This window comes from Marmota flaviventris, chromosome 13 (genome assembly GCF_047511675.1).
Source record: "Marmota flaviventris isolate mMarFla1 chromosome 13, mMarFla1.hap1, whole genome shotgun sequence".
Taxonomy (NCBI): Eukaryota; Metazoa; Chordata; class Mammalia; order Rodentia; family Sciuridae; genus Marmota; species Marmota flaviventris.
The window spans coordinates 98,857,391-98,880,645 of NC_092510.1; the positions used below are offsets into that span (position 1 = coordinate 98,857,391).

The following is a 23,255-nucleotide window of genomic DNA, read 5'->3' on the forward strand; positions in this document are numbered from 1 at the left end:
TGAAACCATCGTCGCGTTGACGGTCATTTTCTCCCCCAGCCCCATAGCCCAGCCCATCAGAAGCCCTGAATCCCATCTTCCCAACACTCCCAAGAAGAGGGTGCAACATAAGGCCTTTGGGCTTGGGCAGAAGCCTCAGTTTTCTCACCTGAAAAATGGGGAAATAGACTTTCTGCCTGTTGCGTTCTTAAAATAAACCAGTGGCCCAGTGTACATACACGTGGGGTCTGGTTATCAAGCGTAATATTATGAACTATGATCTACTCTAGTTCTGCATTCCAAAAATGACCAATGTCTTCCTGTTGAAATTCTCTGAAGGGGAATTAAGATGAGAGAGCAGGCTCGACAGGAAGAAGGAACAAGCAGACACAAAGGCTGGGCTTCAGAATCATTTATCGGGTGAACACTGGGAGGGGAGCCGTGCGACCGTACTAATGCAAGCCCACGGTCCGTCTATTGCAAATAAAAAAAATTCCTGCCAGGTGTGGTGACGCGTGCCTGTAATCCCAGTGACTCAGGAGGCCGAGGCAGCAGGATGGCGAGTTCAAGGCCAGTGTGGGAACCTTAGCAAGACGCCATCTCAGAAGAGAACACCAGAGCTCGGGGTGCAGCTCGGGGGCCAGCACCTGCCTCGCAGGAGCATGGGGGTGGGCGGGTTCCAACCCTGTGAGCAGGAGGGACAGAAAGGCCACCCAAGAGACAAGAAGGGCGGCGCTGGGGATGGAACCGAGACAGCCCTGAGCATCGGGGCAAGTGATCCACGGCTCCTCAGCCTCTTGGTGGGACCAGGGGCCGGCAGCAGAAGACGGGAGGCCGCCATGCCCGTCCATTCTGTTGGCATCACGTCCCCCAAATGGGAAAAACGGTGCATTTTTTTCCTGAAATTTCACTAGAGCTGAAAAAAGAGGGGCTGGGGCGTGGCTCAGGGAGAGCACTTGCCAGGGAGGCCCCAGTTCCACCCCAGCCCAGGGGGCTGTGATCAGAGGGGAGCCTCGGGAGGGTCTCCAGCCTGGGGGCCTGTGGCTATTTCTGTCCTCGTCCATCCACAGGCACATTTTCGCAGACTGTTTTTAAGGCTCCATAATTATTTCATTGTTGGCTTAGGACGGGCTGATGGGAAGGTCTTCAGGATAAGAGGCACTTAAGGTCACCTGAGCCTCTGCCAACCAGAGATAAAAACAAAGAGAAAACATCTATGAGGGAAACACTTCAACCCATAGGATGATCCATCCCATGAAGTATTGAACTACTACTTTTTCCTTGATTGATGTACTTCCTTTTCTGTCCATATATATATATATATATATATATATATATAACCTAATTCAGAAAATGGGCATTGCTTAGTACCCAAGTATGGATTGATTATTGATTGCAGAAAAGATTTCACACTGGGCCGGGGTGGGGGGCACTTATGTTGTTGTTGGGGGGAGCCCTGGGGATTAACCCAGGGGTGCTCTATCACTGAGCCATATCCCGGCCCTTTTTATACTGTATTTTGAGACAGGGTCTTGTCAAGTTACTGAGGCTGGCCTCGAACCTTAATCCTCCTGCCTCAGCCTCCTGAGTTGGTGTGCACCAAACAAAATGCTCATGGAGGTTAGTCACAATAAGCAACAAGTGCTTTTTCTACTCTATGACCTAAACAACCACCCATCCACTCATCCAACTAAATATTTCACTGAACACCTACTGTGTGCTAGCACTGCTCTAGGAACTGAGGACCCACAGCAAACAGAAGATACAAATTCTGCCTTCTCATGGAGTTGGTGTACTACTCGTAGGTCTTTATTGTACAAAGCTATAAAGAAATCTAAGATGAGTTTAGAATGGATTTGTTCGCTTTTCCATGAGAACAACAGTGTTCTCCCTAAATGTGGACATTTCATAGCCCCTTGATTCCTATAACAACCAGTTATCAAGACTTGTCCCACGAGGCCGGCGGCCCCGGGGCCTCCCCACTGGGTGTCCAGCTCCCCTCCTGCCCAGGTCTTTTCTAGAGAAGGCGGGTCCACCACCGAACACCACCGTCTGCAAAACAGGAAAACTACCCACCAAAAAAGCCACTGCACTAATCTGCAGTGAAAATTGCTCGGTTGAGCATTTCTTTGCTCATTTATAAAATTAACCTTTTTCAGATACGGTCATCGGCCTTTGGAATTTCCTCTCGAAACCAATCTCGCTGTTTTGCATAATCTCTTCATGTTAAGGTAATTAGCTGGGCCACATTTTGAGCAAATGTTCTTCCTAGTTTTGAATTTTTCTGTGTGACTGCTAAGGACTGAATGTTCACATCCTCCCCGAGTCGCAGGTTCAAACCTAACCCCAGCGGGTGGGATCTGGAGTGGGCTTTGGGGAGGTGAGTGGGTCAGGAGGGTAGAGCCTCCTGAATGGCATTAGCCTCCCACAGTAAAGGCCCCTGAGCCCCCTTCCCCGGACCAACAAGTGTCCCTCACCAGACACCAAAGCTGCCGGAGAAACAAAGGCCCGTTGTTTATAAGCCTTTGGTTCTCTGTATTCTGTGAAAAGACTTAGAAAAGCAACTTTTGACACACAGACAAATCGATGTTTGGTGACCCTAGAGGGCTAGGACTGTGAGGGTCCCCATCTCGTCTTGTCCTTCTCTGTGCGGTCCAGGTGTTCTTCAACAAGCATTTTTTGCAGGGCTGGGGATATAGAGTCCTTGCCCGGCATGCTCGAGGACAAACAAAACAAAAGCAAACCACTTTGTGTGATTATTAATTTAGCACAATATTAACCCAAGTCATGACTTATTACTTTAAAGACACCCAAGGAAATGATATAAAGAAAGGTCTACTGTGTGCCGAGCACAGTGGCCTGTCATCCCAGCTTCTCTGGAGGCTGAGGCAGGAGGATCACGAGTTCGAGGCCAGCCTGGACAATTTATCGGGGCCCTGTCTCAAGGTAAATATAAAGAGCTAGGGATCTGGCTCAGCGGTAGAGCACCCTTGGGCTCAATCCCCAGTAACCCCCTCAAAAAAACCCAAATCTATTATGGAAATAACATCTACCCTTACTTTACCACCATTTCTGTCTAGACAATAATTCCTGATAAAATAGCACAAATGTTGCCAGTTTAGTCAAGTTTGATGTTTTTACTAAAAGGAAAAACGTCTCTATTGTCGTGTCACTGAACGTGGAAGGATTCTCTCCCTGGGTACCAACTTCTGGGTACCTAAGAGCCACGTGCTCCTGACATAGCTGCCTCCTTCAGCAGGCCTAAGTCGCTGCATCCTGCGGGCCAGGGAAGCTGGCGCTGCCAGGCGTCCTTGGTATACACTTGCTGGATGATGAGCAGGTCGATGGAGCATCTCACTGGTGACTGTGTGGCCTGGGGCCAGTGTCAGTGTGGTTCACATACGTGGTCCACGGTCCGGGCTTGGGGGCCACGTGTGCCAGGGGCCGCGTGTGCCAGGGGCCGCGTGTGCCAGGGAGCTGGGTGCAACTCTGAGACAGCAGCCGCCGGCTCTCAGGGAGCTGTTAAAATGCAAGATGGAGAGCGCTCTCCATACAGAAGATGGTGATCTCCTTCCTAATCTTCAGTCACCATGAAGTAGAAGCCGTCCAAGTCCCAGAGCAGAGAAGTCTCCAGAAGATCTCTAGCTCGTGGCTGCCTTCCATAGCTGCTCATGAGCCTGCAATCCCAGCCCTAGTGGGTTCCTCTCATCACTTATACATGGGCGGCCTCCTCTGCTTCCTGACCGAAAGCTCTTCAGGTTTTAAACATTAACAGAGAGTTCAAAGACAGCTCACCAGGCTCGGCTTTATTTTCCAGAAGTTGTAAATCATTTCTGATTTCATCTTACCTCAATGCTGAAAGCGCCTCTTTCTGTTGCAGATTTTCCCCTGCACATGCTGATGTAACCAACACAGGAATACTCTGTTTTAAAAATGAACCCAAACAGGTAAACTAAGAGGACACACTGCTAGTCCCACTGTGGGGCTGGGCGAGCTCTGTAGGTCCTGCAGCTGACACCCTGAAGTCACACTGCCTGTGTCCCAGGCTCACTGTTCCCACCTAACTGGTGGCGGGAAGTCCCTCTGTACTTAGTGCCACTGCTCTGTACACGTGAAGATGGTTCTGGTGCTGGAAGTGTACATTTGTGGTAGAGCACGTGTTTAGGATGCATGAGATAGACCCTGGGTTTGAGGTCCAGCAACTCGGGGAATAAAAGGTAAAACTGGCAAGTTATGTGTTATCTATATTTTACCACAGTTTTTAAAAAGGAAAGAAGAAGACGGGTGTGACGGTGTGTGCCTGTAATCTCAGCTACTCAGGAGGCTGAGGCAGGAGGATCAAAAGTTCAAGGCCAGCCCTCAGCCACTTGGGGGGCTCTCATCTAAAAATTTAAAAATAAAACAGGCTGGGGATGTGGCTCAGTGGTAGAGAGTTTGCTTAGTGCCTGAGGCCCTGGGTTCAATCCCCAGCATCAAACACACACGCCCAAAGTAAGAGTATTAGGAGAGACCAGGAAGATGGCCCGACCACACAAGGCCATTGAAAGGAACGTGGAGCACACAGGAAGCCACCTGAAATGCTCTGCGACACTAAATCTGCACTGGTTTGTTGACTTGGCCCGCAGCCCGGCCCTCCTGAGTTCCACTTGGTCTTAAGGGCTGAAGACTATGAACCACATTTCCAGACTCTTCTAATTAAGGCTCCGCTGGGTTTTGCAAGAGAGATGGGCTCTCATGGGAGATATGGAAAGCAAAAATAAGGTAATGGAAAAAAAAAACCAACAGTACCAAATGCTAGAGTTGTTTAGGACATAAAATGCGTTCATACATGTGAAGTGCTTAGAACTGGCGGCGAGGGGCTGGGCGTGCAGCTTGGTGGCACAGCACCTGCCCGGCAGGCACAGGGCCCTGGTTCCAGCCCCCGCCCCGGGAAAAATCAAAACTAGACGCCTGGCACCAAGTCGGTAGTCACAGTATTGCCGACATAGTAAACCTCGTGGCATCATCAAAACACAGGCCGATGATTCACACCCACCAGGGCCACAAACAGTGAGACGTCTCCACAGGAGCCTCGGCTCACGGCTGGAGCCAGTAGGAATCCCACAGTGGTCACGGCTGGAGCCTGAGTCGAGGAACTAATTCCCCACGTCCAGGGATTTTTGACAGGACCACAGAAACCTCCAATCGAGAAGAAAGTGCCCATGTTTCGGGAGTTCCTCAGCATTGTGCAAGTGCAAGGCATTCTGCTGGCCCCACAGAGGCTGCAACTCAGATGATCTCCTTGCTCCATGGAAGTGCTGACAGTGTTCGGAAGGCTTGTTAATGGTCTAATTCGAATATATCTTATTTTGCTCTCGATCTGAATCTGGGTCAGTCTTTTTCCTATTTCACAAATACAAGGCAAGATTTGGCAGTTGGTGCAGTGGTGCATACCTGTAATTCCAGCTACTCGGGAGGCTGAGGCAGGAGGATCACAAGTGAGAGGCCAGCTTCAATGACTTAGCAAGTCTCAAAATAAAACATAAGAAGGGTCGGGAGTATAGCTTAGTGGTGGAGCATCCCTGGGTTCAATCCCCAGCACAGTGGGAAAACAGATTTGGTGAGATCGTTTGAAACAATGTCCCCCGGGCTCCCATTCTCTTAACTGTAGACTACCCAATTCATGGAAGATCATAACAGCTACCCCTTCTAGAGGCTCTGCTCCCAGTACCCTGCGAGGCAGACACGGTTAATATCCCCTTATTTGTGAGGGTAAAATGAGACATAGAAAGGCCAAGGACTCACCGGGTGTCACATAGCTATTAACTGAAAAAGAGGTGAGACTTGAACCCAGAGCTCCAGGCCTTCATCTTTAGACTGTCTGACCAGAGGGCCCTGCTCCTGGCTTCCTCTGTTGTTGCCCACGTTGTACTAAGTTCTCAACAACCAGGTACCTTTCTGCCTCCATAACCCGCCCACGGCAGGGTCAGAACTGTGTCCAGTTTTGGACGCCAGGCCCCCGGGCAAGATGCAAGGGGCAGAACTGGAACATGAGAACAGCTTGTCCTGAAGTCCACCGTCTCAGCCTCCGTGGCACAGAAGCACGGCCGGAGAGCGCGTGCAGAAGGAGCTGCTAGGAGGGAAGGCTCATCGGGTTGGCTTTGTTTTGTTGGGTGGATGGTGGTGGTATTTTTTGGTGGTCACCAAAGAAGAAAACCTACTACTAATCATTACAGGTTGAACAGGTGTGATGCGTTTGGAATTCTAATATGGAGAGGAGGGACCCAACCCTAAGGACAGGAGTCTCATTACCAGATGCCGTCAAGTCTCATGTAAAACTTGAAACGTAAAATGTCTCGCATCTACGGTAGTCGTTAACTTACAAAATATCGAAATGAAATTATTATATTTTTCCACGTCCTCTATGAAGTGCAAATTTGTGTTATTTCAAACCTATATTTATTCCAGGTAAAGGAAACAAATTCCAACAATAGAAGAGGGTACCTTATAATCATCACAGTAAATGGTACTATTAACAGCAATCAAAACAATTGTAAAAAAAAGATTTAGGCTGGGGCTGTGGTTCAGCGGTAGAGCGCTTGGCTGGCACATGTGAGGCACTGGGTTTGATCCTTAGCACCACATAAAAATAAATAAATAAAATACAGGTATTATGCACAACTACAACTAAAAATATTTAGTAAAAAAAAAATTGAATCAGATAGCTAATAACTTTGTTCTCAGAAATCCAAAGCACCTCCAACATAAAATTCTGCTTGAAAATGTTTACTTATTACTAAAATAAGTAGAAATATAGTCCAACCAAGTGAGTAGACTACAGCTTCTTTATTGTAATATGTTATTATGAAATTATTGATTTATTTTTGTGTAATGGAGATTTAACCCAGGGCCTTGGACATGCTAGGCAAGTGCTCTACTACTTTTTTCTTGGGACAGGGTCTCACTAAATTGCCCAGGCTGGCCTAGAACTTGTGATCCTCCTGCCTCAGTCTTCCAAGTTATTGAGATTTACAGGCGTGGGCCACCAAGCACAGCTGAAATGAATTTTTTCATGTTTCTGAAAATATAACTTTGCTTTATCTTCTTCTAAAAAATATTCACCAGGGGTTGGGGATGTGGCTCAAGAGGTAGCGTGCTCGCCTGGCATGCGTGTGGCCCGGGTTCGATCATCAGCACCACATACAATCAAAGCTGTTGTGTCCACCGAAAACTAAGAAAAAATAAATATTAAAAAAAAATTCTCTCTCTCTCTAAAAAAAAAAAAAAGAAATATTCACCATAGTGATGTGCACCTGTAGTCACAGCAGCTCTGTAGGCTGAGGCAGGGGGATTGCAAGTTCTAGGCCAAGGCCTGTCTGGGAAACTTAGTTTCTAAATCAAATTCGAGGCCAGCCTCAGCAACTTAGTGAGGCGGCCCTGGCTCAACAAAATAATAAAATAAAAATAAATAAATAATTTAAAAGGGTTGGGGATATAGCTCAGTGGTAAAGCCCCCCTGGGTTCAGTCCCAGCATGAAAAATAAAAAGCCTATCGACAGTTATTTGATTCTACAGTAGCTAACCTTGCAACTCATACAAGGATATCCAAGATCTTTATGCTTAAAGGCCTTATTCACTGCACTGACTTATTTTTAAATTTTAATAATAGACTTCATTTTTTAAAAGTAGTTTTAGGCTCACAGACAATGCAAGCAGAAAGTGCAGAGTCCCCACGTTGCCCATCAGCTGGGGCCACCATTCATTCACATCTTGAGTGGGGGGTGGCGCAGGGGCAACTGACAATCCAGGACTCATACGTGGTCATGAACTCAGGGCCACAGGTCACATCAGGGTTCACTTGTGTTGCTCAGGTCTGAATTTGGCCAAATGGATGATATAACTTACCCATGGTTTTAGTGTCATACAGAAGTATTTTATTGCCCTAAAAATGCCCTGTGCACCCCCCCCCCCGCCTCTGCCCAGCCGCAATGGCCAGTCTCTTTCCTGTCCCTGTTGTGTCCACTCTTCAGGATGCTGTGGAGCTGGACTCACTCACCAGGCCAGCCTGGCTCTCTACCTCGCAGCGGCACGGACACTTCTTCCCGCCCTCCAGAGCCCGAAGCCCCTCCGCCCTGGTGCTGGACAATACTGCGTAAGTGAACCGCCCGGTGGTGAGGCCATTTGCCTTCCCAAAGGCTTCTTGTTTCCGAGTGGCGGCAATTACGATAAAGTCGCTACAAACATCCTCGTAGGAGGTCTTCACAGATATTTCACTTTTAAAAAACAAATCCTGGTCTGGGGATTTAGCTCAGGGGTGGGGCACTTGCCTAGCATGCCCAAGACCCTGGGTTTGATTCCCAATCCTGCCCAAAATCATGAATATCTAATGTGTGGCGAGTCCTAGGCTTGCCGTGTGATTTTCTTTTTGCAGGCAGGATCCGTAAAGATAGGGAAACTAGCAGAACAATGCTCTCTTCTCCAGGGAAGCCTTGCCTCCGTCACCTCCCCTGTACATTGTCACATCATATTATGTACTCTTGTGGCATTGATTAGGATATATCTCCATATTTACCTGGTGGTTTTTTGACTCAAGTCTGTCTTCACAATCAGACTGTGTTGGAGCTGCCGGGGACACTACAAAAGCCCCAGTCTGCTTGAAATGCAGCGGGCACAGCCCACAAGTCCACCCTGCGACTCACCACTTAGGAAACAATAATGCAGCTGAGCCAAATCTTTCCAAAAGAATTTCTACAAACTCTGGGGGTGGGGGTGGGGGGGGACTGTCTCCTGATATTTTGAAGTGGGGACTTTATTTCAAGCAAACAAAAATCATCTTTTACTCTTTAGAAATAGTCAAGAAATAAGCAAATGAGTTGATCAAATCATTATATTTTCCCCCAGAATAAAAGCTGACATAAACCAGCCAAGTTGACTTTCTGGATTAAACTAGCATCGATGGCACTGATTTCATAAAAAGCATTGATGGAGGGCTGGGGACATAGCTCAGTTGGTAGGGTGCTTGCCTTGGCTGCACAAGGCCCTGGGCTCAATCCCCAGCACCACACACACACACACACACCCACAAAGTGTGGATTTAATAGTGACCTTGGATAAAAGCTACACCCACGGAGTGGCTCAAGAAGACATTTCAGAAGATCAATTTTGTAATTTGCTCTGACATTTTACAAATCAGTAACTTAAGTTGCAAGACACAGCACCACGACTGTCCCTCTGGAGCCCCAACCGGCCCAGTTCCCAGTCGGTGATCATTAACCGGGCGACCTGAGCGACACGCCTCTGCTCTGGTCGCAGGGAGGGCCCGCGGAGCGCAGGAACCTGGAGACTGCCCAGCACAATGCCGTCCACCTACGCAGATGCTGGGCCTCGCTAGATTTAAAACAAAACCAAAGGCCACAGGAGTGGAGACCAAGTGCTCCGTCCCCCTTGGACGCTATCCTGCTGACTGCCTTTTGGGCAACAGAGCGATGTTTTAATCACATTTCTCAGTTCGAATACTAAGAGGGAAATTCTGTTGGCGGTGGAAACCCTGGCACGACACAAATAGCATCGCAGCCTGGGCCTGTGCCTGGGAAACGGGCCGCTCATTTTCATCTCAACCATGCCCACAGCCCGCCCCTCCCACGCGGCCAGTCCTCTGGGGTTGCCTGCTAACTCTTCTCCTGTTGGGCATTTTTCCTTTTTGGTTCACTAAGTCTTGCCTATTTGAGAAGAGCAAGACTGCAACTTGAAAATTATTTCTGCAACAACTAAACTAAAAGGCCTTAGGAACAGCAGAGTTTCCAGTCGGTGGAGAAGGCACTGCTGGCCCCTCAGCAGGGAGCCATCCCTTCCAGCCTGAAGGTCCTTGGACTGGCTCTCAATGCCCAGCCGAGCCCAACTCTCAAGGACTTTGAAAAGCTGCCATTTCTTCAAGTGTCAGGCAGCTCAGAATAGGGCTCAGGCTGGCCCTGGGGGCTGTGGGTCAGTGCCACACCCTGTGACCGCCACTGATTCAATCACTATCACTCAGGTACACAGAGATCCCACCCTTGCAGAGAACAACCAAACCAAACCAAGAGAAAACAAAACCACAGGTGCTGAGGCTTAGCCCGTGGAAGGCCCAGGGTTTGATCCCCAGCACTGGGAAAACAGAAAAGCAAGTGTCTCCCAAATAATGTCAAGCGGCTGGTTATCTTCTCAAAGTCCTTCTGATAAAGGCAACTAGTCATTCAGAACAGGTGGGTTTTATGTAATGAAAATTGCTATACAATTTCTAGAAATCTCATTGCCATTAAACTTAAGGACGACTGGCAAGCTGTTTCCTATGTGTCCCCCTCCCCCCCACCTGGGTCAGGGCCTTGCATTTACATGTTAGTGGAAGTGAATCACAACACAGGCAAACTGAAAGGCGTTTATAGCCAATCTAACCACCTGGGTTTACGGTTGTCTTGAGCCACACGGTGTGATTACAGTAAGGTATAAAAATGTCACCTTGGCACATGTCGTAAACACCACCTTCTGCTACCTTAGCTCAGGTCTCCTCGTGTAAGGAGAAGACAAAACGCCTCTAAGTGCTAGTTTTGGTGGCTAGCTTGACAATTGATGGGGTGGCAATTCATTTTCAGGGAGAACAATTCCTAATGAATCCTTTGAGTTCTGTCCAGTGCCACAAGTAGCCCCTAATGCCCTCAGACTGGCTTGGCAGCAGGAGCACTCAGATGGCCCTCACAGAAACTTCCAGAAACACAACACAGCCATCCTCTCAGGCCGCTGGAGAAATTTTAAAGAACTTTTCTGAAGATTAAAGATCGACTGTTTTATGAAGAGATAACAAAGATGCGCAGCACTGATCTATTTTTTTTTTTTTTGAGAAGGACTCAAATAACATAAAATTAACCATTTAAAAGAGAAGAGTTTGAGGCATTCAGTTCCTTCAGTGTTGCGTGCCCAGGACCTCTGTCTACCTCTAAACACCTCATCAACACAAAGTTACATCTGTGTCACTAAGCACCCTACAGGCTTCATGAGGGCTGCGAACCAGGCAAGGACCCACCCTCCCGGCCCTCGCCTTTGGCCAATACCAACTTGATTTCTGTCTCTCTTACTTTACTTTATGTAAATACAATCTGCAATGTGTTTGGCTTTCAATTTGTGTAACATTTTTAAGGTTCCTCCAGGTTGCAGTGCAATCAGGGCTTCGTGGCTTCTTTTGGCCTAACACCATCCCACTGTACAGACGGACCACGTTTCCTTCATCCACTGAGCTGTCCCTGGATGCTTGGGTTTTCCCATTTCTTGGCGGTTTTTTTTTTTTGTTTTTGGTACTGGGGATTAAACCCAAGGGCACCTAACCACTGAGCCACATCCCTGTCCCTTTTTATATTTTATTTAGAGACAGAATCTCGCTGAGTTTCTTAGAGCCTCACTAAGTTGCTGAGGCTGGCTTTGAACTCACAATCCTCCTGCCTGGACCTCCCAAACTGCAGGATTACAGGGTGAGCCACTGTGCCTGGCCTGACTTTTGGCTTTGGTGAACGAACCTATACAAGTTATTTGTTTGAACCTGGTTTTCAGTCCTTCGGGGTTTCTACCTCCCAGCCACAGGGCAGGATCAGATGGTGTGATGCTGTCTAGCCTCTGGGGAGCTGCCATGGGTTTTGCCAGCGGCTGAGCCATTCTGCATTCCCACCAGCAACGACTGGGGGTCCGGCTCCTCCCCCTGCACCCCCGACACGTGTTGTTTCCCTACATTTTTCTGATCAGAGCCACAGGGCTATGAAGGCCTGCCCCGCTCTGGTTTTGGGCTGCCTTCCTGCGCCAGTGGTAACGTTCAGCGTCTTTTCATGTTTGCTAGCCGTCTGTGTCTCTTCTTCGGAGGCCCGGACGGTTTTTCATTACTTCACTTCATGACAATAAAGAAAAAGGATCTCAGTCTTTAATACCACTTTCTTTAAAACTGGCTCCCACAGGCACATTTTAAAAATCTATGTTTGCAAGTGGCAGTTGTTAATTAAGAGCCTAAACTATGTGTTGACGAAGGGCAAAAATCAAGGCCATTTCAACCTTGCCAAAAGCCACATTTATCGAGCATCTACTATGTACAAGAAGCTGGTGGCACAGCATCAAACAAACTAAACAGCTGGGTGTGGTGGCGCACACCTGTAATCCCAGTGACTGGGGAGGCTGCAGCAGGAGGACTGCAAGTTCAAGGCCAGCTTCAGCAATTGAGGGAGACCCTGCCTCAAAATAAAAAGTAAAAAGGGCTTGGGATGTAGCTCCCTTGTTGGGTTCAATCCAACAAAAACAACAAAAAGACACCATGCTTCAATAAGGGTCCTTGCCTGGTTCTCAGCCCCTGCACTCCGTGGTAGGTGTCTCTCTTTCTTCACTTGTGCCTCCTGAGTGCCTGACCCTGGTCCTCAGACGGACCACAAGTCAAGGCGGCTCAGCACACAGTATGTAAATGGGACTTTTCTCTCCTCTCCAGCTGCTCTGGTCTCCGCCAAGGGGAGAGTCAGGATACAGAGGATATTTGGTTTTTGTTGGTTGGTTGGTTTTTTCCCCAGTACCAGGAATTGAACCCACAGAGGGCTTGACTACTGAGCTCTATCCCTAGCCCTTTTTATTTTTTGATTCAGGTCTCACTAAGCTGATGGCAGCTGAGGCTGGTCTCGAACTTGCAATTCCCCTGCCTCAGCCTTCTGCATCTCTGGGGTTACAGGCGTGCACCCCTGTTGGGCTCAGGTGATCCTCCGGGGGAGCTGGGACTTACAATACATAGAATTTTTTTTTTCTGGGTGGGGGGTAACCAGAGATTGAACTCAGGGGCACTTGACCTCTGAGTCATATCCCCAGCCCTATTCTTTCTGTAATTTATTTAGAGACAGGGTCTCATTAGTTGCTTAGCACCTCATTTTTGCCAAGGCTGACTTTGAACTCAAGATCTTCCTGCCTCAGCCTCCCAACTGCTAGGATAATACCTATCATCTTTAGTTCAGCTTACATCTGCAATAGCTTAACAGCCAGCCCCCTCACGACAAGCATGTGAGCTAGGTGGGGTTCATTCATCAAACAAACATTTATTTTTAGACAGACAGCTCTTTTTATAGACTAGCACGCACTGTGAGACCCAGAGCACAGCTAATGAGGACGCCCTTGCCTGCTTGTCCAGCTGACACGTTCTTAATCTTCCTTTGATAATCAGAGAGAATTCATGGGTCTGCGTGGAATGACCGGGAAGTCTTCATCCCACCCCACAGCTTCAAACATCTCTCTCTAAGGTTTTGTCTAATGACTGTTCATTCCACTTTCTTGAACAATTTTTTCATCCAAGGAAATCCAGAAGGTGAGGAAAGGAGGCCCGTCCTGCTTCCCTCTCCACCAGGAACCGGGGGGCTTTTTTGGTACTGAGGATTGAACACGGGGGCACTCGCACATTGAGCCACATCCCAGCCCTGCTTTGTATTTTATTTAGAGACGGGGTCTCACTGAGCTGCTCAGGGTCTCACTGAGTTGCTTAGGGACTCACTGAGTTGCTGAGGCTGGCTTTGAACTTGATCCTCCCGCCTCAGCCTCTAAAGCCTCTGAGCTAGAGTACTTTTATCGAACGGAGTACCTGCCTGCGGTATTATTTACCTACTTTACTTACTTGCCAAACTACCAAAGTGACAAAATGAATTGAAGAGTAAACCTTTCAAGTTTCTCAGCCAAAAAACGTTTTTGATCAGCAAAACACTCCTTGGTATTTTTGCCTATAGAGTCACACCCAGGACATTCAATCTAGTGGAGAGCCTGAGGACTCAAGCAGTGGCCCTAATGATTCTATTTATGTGCCACTTTTAAACCACTGAACCCTTTACAAGCCTCTTATTAACATTATTAACATTTCTGTGAGCTAGTGTGGGAACTATACATAAAATTCTATATGGAGATTCTAGCTTTAGAACTAGTTACTGGGCTATAATCGACACTGACGCATTCTCCTATGAACCAGTCCTCATGGGATGAAGCAGAAACAGGACTCAGATAACGTAAGAACACAGTTGAAGGGACTCAGTGTTCTTCCTGTGGCCTGGTTTGTACCCAATTCCTTGATCTCTTCTATTATACCAGAAACAAGGAAGTGCTCATTGAGTTTCTTTCTTTCTTTCTTTTTCTGTACTGGGAATTGAGCCCAAGGGCTCTTTCCCACTGAGCTACATCTTCAGTCCTTCTTATTTTGATAAAGACAACTCACTAAGTTGCTGAGGCTGGCCTTGAATTTGGGATCCTCCTGCCTCAGCCTCCTGAGCCTCTGGGATTATAAGCGCTACAGGCACATACCCTGCGCCCAGCCTCTAATTCGTCTTAATGTCTTCATGTCAGAACATCTTACTTTCCTACTCTGTCATCTTCAGAGAAAATAAGATTGAAATTTCTTAAATGTTTCTCAACTTTTCAATTTCATATTCTAGGGGATTTCTTCAAAGAGAAAATAATCTCATTTTATCTTTAAACTGGAATAAAGAGACACATAGTCACCCTGTCCTTTAATACATGAGGGGGTTCAGGGGTGCAGGTCTATGGTGGAGTATGTGCTTGGCCTACACACACACACACACACACACATACACACACACAATAAGAGCTGGGGGTATAACTCCAATGTAAAGTCCCACTGAATTTAATCCCAGTGTCCCTCCCAAAAAGGGGGGGGATACTGTTACTACCATCTATTACAACATCCAAAGATACTGTTCCAATTACTATTATTGTACAATAAATCACCCCCAAAACTTAGTGGGAAAGAACCGTTTTATTGTGGGTCAGGAATTTGGATAGGAACACATGGCTTGGGCCGTAGCTGGGACGCTGGCTGGTGGCTGGTGACAACTGCTGTTTGCCTGTCAACAGGAACCTCTGCGACTGGCTTCTCCTGGGGTCTCTCCAGCGGGACCAACTGGGCTTCTTAACAACATGGCGCTGGGTTGGAAAAGTAGACACCCCGGAAGAACGGGGCAAGAGTGCGTGGTATGTTCTAGTTCTGCCTCAGAAACCACATGGTAGCGCTTCACCACTCTCACTGGTCAAGACCATCACAGAGGAGTGTCAAAGTCACGTTGTGAATGGCAGGAGGATGGGGGTATGGCGGACACCTTGCAGAACAGAAGGGCGCGTAGTGAAGGAGAGTCCCCCCAATCTGATTCATTGGTGACCTGGCAGTACCCGTTTTAGACCGTCTCTGAGAAGATAGGAGGAAAATTACACAATATGTGTTACGACAGGAAGTCTTAGCCAACAAGGTGCGGATTGATGAGTTCTGAGCTTCTCTATGCATCTCCATAGGTCAGAATAAGCATATGGGCAGTTTTCAAAGGAGCAGTCTATTCTATGAGACTGTCTGTAAAAACCTATTAAAGTGAACCATGGGTGGCATTAACTCTGATGGCTACCAAAGACTGGTTGCCCGCCAGCGGCCATTGATTGCTGCTTTGCGCATTTCTGACCGGGAAGAATAATTTCACCTTTAAGCACCTGGAAGCCTCAAGCTCCGCTGTTATGCTCTTATAAGAGGATTTGCAAAATCAACCCTACAGTCTACCCCCAAAACAAGTTTCACACAATGGTTCTTAGTAAGGTGAACACTTCAGCAACCAGAGGGCACGGCCACCATCAGGAGGGCAATGACAGGTGTCCTGAAGTCCAGAGTTAAACAACGGTGCTCGGAGGACTCTAGCTATGCCAAGAGCTTGGAATTTTACCCTCTAAATTCTAGCTTTCAGATTATCCATATTTATGTCTTCAGCCTAGGTCTCTCCTCCCTAAACTCCAGATGCGCATATTTAAGCGTCTGTTGGATAACCAGATCTGCACACGTCCGCTACGCCCTGGGTTTCCTGCCCCTTTACCGCAGGTCTCCACGCTGGTACCCAGGAGTATCTGATACGCGCTGCCCTTTTTCTTGGCTCAGAATGATGCCTACCACGTAGTAGGTGGTCAGCAATACTATTTGATTTAAGAAATGATGACTTATTAGAACCCAAGTGAACCACAAAGCCAGAAGGAAGGGGGGCCTGAAAACGGCGTGGAACCGGCTGGCTGAGGAGAGAAGCAGCCCCAGGATGCTGCTAGATGTTGAATTCATTGTAAAGAATAAAATAAGCAGGCAGCTGTGGAGGTGCACACCTGTAATCCCAGTGGCTCAGGAGGACTGCAAGTTCAAAGCCAGCCTCAGCATCTTAGACTCTGAGCAATTTAGTGAGACCTACCCTGTCTCAAAACAAAACATAAAAAGGGCTGGGATGTGGCTCAGTGGTTAAGCGCCCCAGATTCAATCCCAGTATTAAAAAAGAAAAAAAGGCAAAGATTAAGGATGCATGAGAAACCAAATGGCACAATGCTCAATGGCACTACCTAATCCATATCAGAACCGTAGGGGAGCTTCTCAAAGTGTAGATTCTTGAAAACATGTAAATAGATCATAAAATGACTGATTCTCAGTCTTGCCAATTTGGAAAGTGATGAGATAAATACCCAACATCCAATCTTGGTGCCATCTTTGAGATGCAATTTTGAACATAGATTAAAATAAAAAAGATCTACACATAACTAATTATGCTGCCCTCTGCCTAAAGAACAGAATGGGTTAAAACAACCGTCCACACAGTATCAGTAAAAGGCTCCACTCCAGCCTTAATGTAGATCCATCCCTCCAGAGGAGACAAGTGCCTCCGGCTCCCAGAGCTTGCTGTCACCAGCCATTATCTTCACCCAGTTCTATTCTGATTTTATGCTCTCCAAGAACCGAGGTGCAGAACTTAGCTTGCCACAGAGATCAGCCTCTGGGAAGAGAATGTTCATATCAACAAATACGAATATCCAGGCTCCTTAGTACCCCTCACTGGACGTTGAAGTTTTGCTTTCTGGGGCTGGGGATGAGACCCTGGATTTGATCACCAGCGCTCCCTACCACCTGACCCCAGTGCATTTAGGTTTGTTCATCAGTCTTGAGAGTTTGGTTATGTGAGTCACTTCCAGGCATGCTACATTCCAACCACAAAATCTTATTGAGCTGAGGTTCAAAAGCTGACAGCCTTCTCCAGACTACGCCAGCGAAGGAGAAACTGGGGAGGAAGAAGCGATGGAGGTTTGAGTTTTATGTTCAGCTGGTAAAAAAACCAAAAAAATACCTGAAAAAGGAATGAGACTGAAATACTGGCCCAGCGGCGCCTGCCTTCCCCAGGCCGAGGGTCTCTCGCGGGCTGTCAAGGTAAAGCCACGTCCTTCCGTGGTTCTCGGCCAGTCTGCATTCCCAGGCTCCCGCCACATGCCCTGCTCACCCGAGAGCTCATGGCCTCCCACACCCAGGGGCCTCCGGATCGCGGCTGGACCACCCCTCTGCCTGGACGCCCACTGGCCTCTCACCTCCACCTGACCTTCAGAACTGGGCTTGGTGCTGCTCCTTGCAGCTGGGCTTCGCTCCTGGGCACACAATTCCACAGCTACCCTCCACTGTCCCCACCATGCGGCACTGTGGCTTCTGTCTGTCTCAGCATCTACAGGCTACAAACTACCCCAGGGAAGAACCTGGTCTTGGCAGGACATGGCGGCCTGCAGCTGGGTCCCAGCTACTTGGGAGGCTGGGGTGGAAGGACTGCTTGAGTCCAGAAGTTCAAGGCCAGCTGGGCAGCACAGAAAGATTCTAAAAAAAAAAAATAGGAACCATATGTTGGTACTTAGTAGATGCTCAAAAAACACACAGGAAGGGGTAAAATAAGTCCCAAGCAGATTGATTGTTTTTCTGTCTTATCCGGAAGTTATTTTCATTATTCATTTGTTTTATTTATTTAATTTTTTTGGTACTGGGGATTGAACCCAGGGGCGCTCTACCACTGAGCTATACCCCTGCCCCCGCCCATACAGATAAATCTGCATGCACATCTACACTCATGAAATCCAAATGCCTTTAACACTGTCAAAGGCTCCACCAGGAATTTCCATGTGTATCTTCAAATATAAATATTTTAAAATGTCTTAGCTATCTTTGCTAAGAAAAAAATCAATCCCAAACTAAGTTGACACATAGTATTATCTCACGTGGCAAATATCCAGCTTTTTGAGGGGAGAAATAATGTGACTTCAGTAGGACTTTTTTTAAAAAGTGGTAAAAATAGCCAAAAAGAACTATGACCCTTAGGGACAGATTGAAATATGATCTCTTCAGTAAACTCAGGTATACAGCAAAACTCAGTATTTTAGTGTTTAGGAGTCTGTTTTGTGATTTTTTTTTTTAAAGGAAAAGATAGTTATACAGTTGGTGTGGCCTCTTGAATCCATATTACTTTTCAAAGCAATGATTTCTAGGCACTTTCCTGATATCAGGCCATTTTTTTTTTTAATCTTTATACTGGGACTGAACCCAGAGGTGCTTAACCACTGAGCCACATCCTCAGCCCATTTTTGTATTTTATTTAGAGACAGGGTCTCTAAGTTGCTGAGGCTGCCCTCAAACTAGTGATCCTCCTGCTTTAGCCTCCCAAGTAGCTAAGAGTACAGGCTTTTGCCACCACATCTGGCTTCAGGTTATTTCAATTTAAATAGAATTTTAGAAACAACGCTTTTTATGAAAATCAAGAGGCTAGGACGTAGGGGCTGGGGCTCAGGGGTACAGCGCCTGCCTGGCATGTGTGGGGCCTGGGTTCGGTTCTCAGCACCGCATAGAAATAAATAATAAGGTCCATTGACAATAAAAAAAAAAGGCGAGGACGTGAACCACTCACTTTTCGGGACATCTGTCCCCACGGATGTGTTCCCAGGAGCTGGGTTTCTCCTCCACCCTCCTGTCATTATGGTAAGTGCATTTACTCATCACCTCTCAGCCAAGAATCAAAGAGCACTTTCCAGACAAGCCCACACCATCGCGCCTCCTTGTGAAGAGAAAGGCAAGCACCGTCCTCACAGGGAAGGGGAGGGACAGAGATGCAAGGACTTGCCCAACACTAATAACCTTAGATGAGGCCAGCGGGGCGCCCAGCCCGAGCTTGGGAGCTGAGCAGGTGGCCCGGGACCTGCACCCTTCTCCCCAGCGCGACATCCAGGAATCGGCTCTCGATTTGGCTGCACAAATAGGAGGGGAAGAGCTTCCTCCAAGGCGCCAAGTTTTCTTTTGCTGTAGATATGAGAGAAAATGTTTAGTTTCTTGTTCCTCGAGAACCAAAACTTTGTTTTCTGGTTTTGCTTTGTTTTAGTCCAGGGGACTGAATCTGGGGCCGAACACACAGCAAAGTCCCCAGCCCCACCCCCTTTTTTGAAGCAGGGGCTCACTAAGTTGCCAGGGCTGGCCTTGAACTTGTGATCCTCCTGCCTCAGCCTCCCCAGTCACTGGCATTACAGGCCTGTGCCACCACACCCAGGAAGAAGCAGCAAAACTGAGAGTCCTGCCTGTGACATGTGGAGTACCCCAAAGAGGCCAATACCTAGATTCCTCCTTGCTCTTTCTCCATTCAATTAAAATTCCTTGAACGGGCCTGCGGGGTGCAGCTCATGATAGAGCACTTGCCTAGCAGGAGTGAGGCTCTGAGTTCGACTCCCAGCACTGCAAAATACGTAAAGAAATAAATTCTTTCACCAAGGCACGCTTGTAAGACACAAAGTCGGAAGTTTGATACTAATCATTAGGATCCAGACAAACTAATCTCTGAGGGTGTACCTCAGTGGTAGAGCACTTGCTTAGCATGCAGGAGCCCCGGGCTTACCTCCAGCACCAGAACCCCAAACTCTGGGTTTGAAAGAAGGAGAGGATCACTTAGCACCAGCTGTCTGCTGGTGTTAAACTTCATTCATGACTGTTGCTGCGAGGTCTGCAGCCACAGCAGTGTGAGTCACGGCTTGTCAATATGAGAGGCCCCAAGAGTTTCACAAAGCAAAACCTCACAGGAGTGAGGGGTGGGATGGGGAACTGTGAGCTACGGATACAGAAGGTGCAGTTTTTAAAACTATTATCAACTTACTTTGTGTTAAAAAAAGAATAAAACCAAACAAAAACAAAAACTAAAGAAACAAGTTATGATAAAACTCTAGAAGTAGCCCTCACTGTCCGGGTGACCCTGGTAAGTGACTTCCCTCTGAGACTCATCCATAAGATGGAGACAAAAGGCAAATTCACCAGGTGCTTTTTAGGTTATGGAGGCTGTACTGAAATCCCCTAACCAAGGTGCTTTGGGCACTTGACAAATGTCAGTTCTCTTCTATGTTCATGTTTTTTTTTTTTTTCTTTCTATGTTCATGTTTTAAAAGATGGGCGAGGAGGGGATTTGAGTCCTTTGTATGGTTTTTCACAAAAGCAAGGAAGCAGAACATGACCACGCGTAGCACCAGAGACTGAGGACTCCAAAAGCACACGTGGACACAAGACAATGAATGGCAAAACGTCATCATCCGTGAAGCTGGGTCACGGGGACATGGGGGCTCGTAACATTGTTTTCTCTAAATTTGTTTGAAAATGTCTACGTGAAAAAGTTCAGACAATAGTCAGGCACAAAGGTGCAGGCCTGAAATCTCAGACACTTGGGAGGCTGAGGCGGAGGATCCCAAGCCAGTCTCAGCAAGTTAGCAAGATCAATAGAAAAGTACCCCTAGTGACCAAAACAAACAAACAATAATGATAACTTTTAAAGTTATGCACTTAAGAAAAGTGTTTGGAGGGACTGGGATTGTGGCTCAGTGGTGGAGCACTTGCCTAGCACGTGTGAGGCACTGGGTTTGATCCCAGCACCACATATAAAAAATAAATACATAAAATAAAGGTATAAATAGATAGACAGTGTTTGGAGGGGTGCTGGGCCCTAGCTCAGTGGCTGTGTTTGCCTGGCATGTGTAAGGTCCATCCCTAGCACCACAAAAAAGGGAAAAATAAATAAATAAATAAATAAATAAAAAGATTGAGAAGGGAATCTATAGCCTGAAAGACCTTGGGTTGAATCCGGGTTTCTACTCTGTGAACTTGGATGAGTTCTTTTCCATCTGAGCCTCAGCGGCTCCATCATGAGAGGGTTTCCAGTGGTGGGGCTGATGCGCAGAGCACTGGCTGCCCAGCTGCCAGGCGTGTCCCCTGAGGCTGGCCTCATCTTCTGAGCTGAGGTCATGTTTTCTACAGCACCCCAGCCTACGCCTGAGCAAGATGGTAGCCAAGGTCCCACTCTTCATGGAGCGAACCCCGGCTAACGAAGGAGCTAGGTGGGGGAAAGGAGTCGGACCATTTCTGCAGGAAGTGCGACTCCTTGATTAGGTAATCTCTGCTCTGGAGCGCACAGGGCCTGGTGTTCTGATCTGCTGCTTTCCTCCCTTTTCCTGTCACAGGGCTACTCCCCAACCTCCTGCACCCACACCGTCACTGCACCAAGGACTTGAGCAGCAGGAGTGGCTGTGCCGCAAGCTCTCAACCAACTCAAGGATGAGAGCACTTACCAGCAGGGCTTGCCGTGATCGGCATACAGGTGAAATGGTACCAGATGGCCAGAGTTTAGGCATGTATAAGCTGTTTCCAGTTTTAGAAAACACAGACTACAAAAGTACAAATGGAATCTGTAGCTGCTGAAATGGATACAAGGAAACTGTAGAAGCTAGTTTAAGAATTGTGAACTAATTACTATGAAAAATCAGATTCTGAGCTGGGCACCCTTGCACATGTCTATAATCCCATCAGTTTGAGAGTCTGAGGCAGGAGGACCAAAAGTTTAAAGAGAGCCTCAAGAATTTCAAGGCCCTAAGCAAAACAGTGAGACCCTGTCTCTAAATAAAATGCAATAAAGGGCTAGGGATGTGGTTCAGTGGTAAAGAATCCCTGGGTTCAATCCACGGTAGCAAAAAAAAAAAAAAATCCTGGGCAAAAATCTAATTCTGGCTGGGAGCGATGGCCCACATCTATAATCCCAATAACCGGGAGGGTCAGGCAGGAGGTTTGCAAGTTCAAAGCCAACCTGAACAACTTAATGAGAACCTGTATCAAAATGAAAAAAATAAAATAAAGAGGACTGGGGATGTAGCTCAGTGATCAAATGCCCATGAGTTTGATCCCCAGTACCAAACCAAACAAAAGACTAATTCTGAGTATTAGAATGGCATGTCCTAACTAAAAGAAAAAAGAAAAAGAAAAAGGGAACACCATATATTTTATGTAATGTTATAGTCTAAATGTGAACAGACTTAGGCTTTTGCAATAAGGAAATGAAGTCCCATCTATATTTCTTTTCTTGTTGGTTGGTTAGTATCAACAATGGAAGTTATGTAAATTTAACACAAAATCTTACAAATAGGATGAGGCTTATGAAATAAAAGTTGGTTCTGGGGCTGGGCACAGTGGCACACGCCTATAATCCCAACGGCTTGGGAGGCTGAGACAGGAGGATCCTGAGTTCAAAGCCAACCTCAGGAAAAGCAAGGCACTAAGCAACTCAATGAAACCCTATCTCTAAATAAAATACAAAACAGGGCTGGGGGTGTGGCTCATTGGCCAAGTGCCCCTGAGCTCAATCCCGGTACCCCCCCAAAAAAGTTGGTTCTGGGCTGGGGCTGTAGGCTCAGTGGCAGAGTGGTTGCCTAGCATATGTGAGACACTGGGTTTGATCCTTAGCATCACATAAAAATAAATAAAATTCAGTCAATTCTGTCCATCTACAACTACAAAAAAAAAAAAAAATTTAAAGTTGGTTCTCATTGGAAGACCCAAAACAAACAAACAAACAAGCTTATAGTCCCAGGAACTGGAGAGGCTGAGGTGGGAGGGTCCTTGAGTCCAAGACAGCTGGGTCACACTTGAAAACAACAACAATTGTTAGTGGTATTGCATTTTTAAAACCTCATATATCTCCAAATTGCTCTCTAATATAATGTGCATATTTGGCTTCTTGCGATTTAAAAAAATTTTAAACTTGACACCCCGTGAGGCTCTAGCTAGTAAGAGTACACGTTGCTAAAACAGGAGACAAATATTTCCTCATAAACACGAATTCCAGGAGACTTCACACCCACATTCTGAAATCTAATTAGATTCATTTCCCAGGGCACTCATTTATTCTTGGTAGCATGCAATTTTTAAGTGTCAAAATAAAACCTTATTTTTAAATGTGGGTGGTGTTGATGCAGGAGCATGAGTAATCCTTGCAGGAAGCAATATCGGCCGAAGAGGGGAAGCAGGAGATCCTGGACAGTCCTTCCAGAAACACGAGTGGCAGAGCGGTCACACGGTAGGGGAGGACCCTTACAAACTCCTTGGGGGACTCCAAGGAGTTTTACCTACCAAATGCGGCACAGGCTTTGTG

General features: G+C 47.1%; 1 protein-coding gene across 7 annotated transcripts in view; it reads right to left on the minus strand.

Annotated features, from left to right (window-relative positions):
• Positions 1-23,255, minus strand: part of Fnbp1 (formin binding protein 1) — a 105,573-nt gene that overhangs the window by 76,157 nt on the left and 6,161 nt on the right. The window lies entirely within an intron of this gene.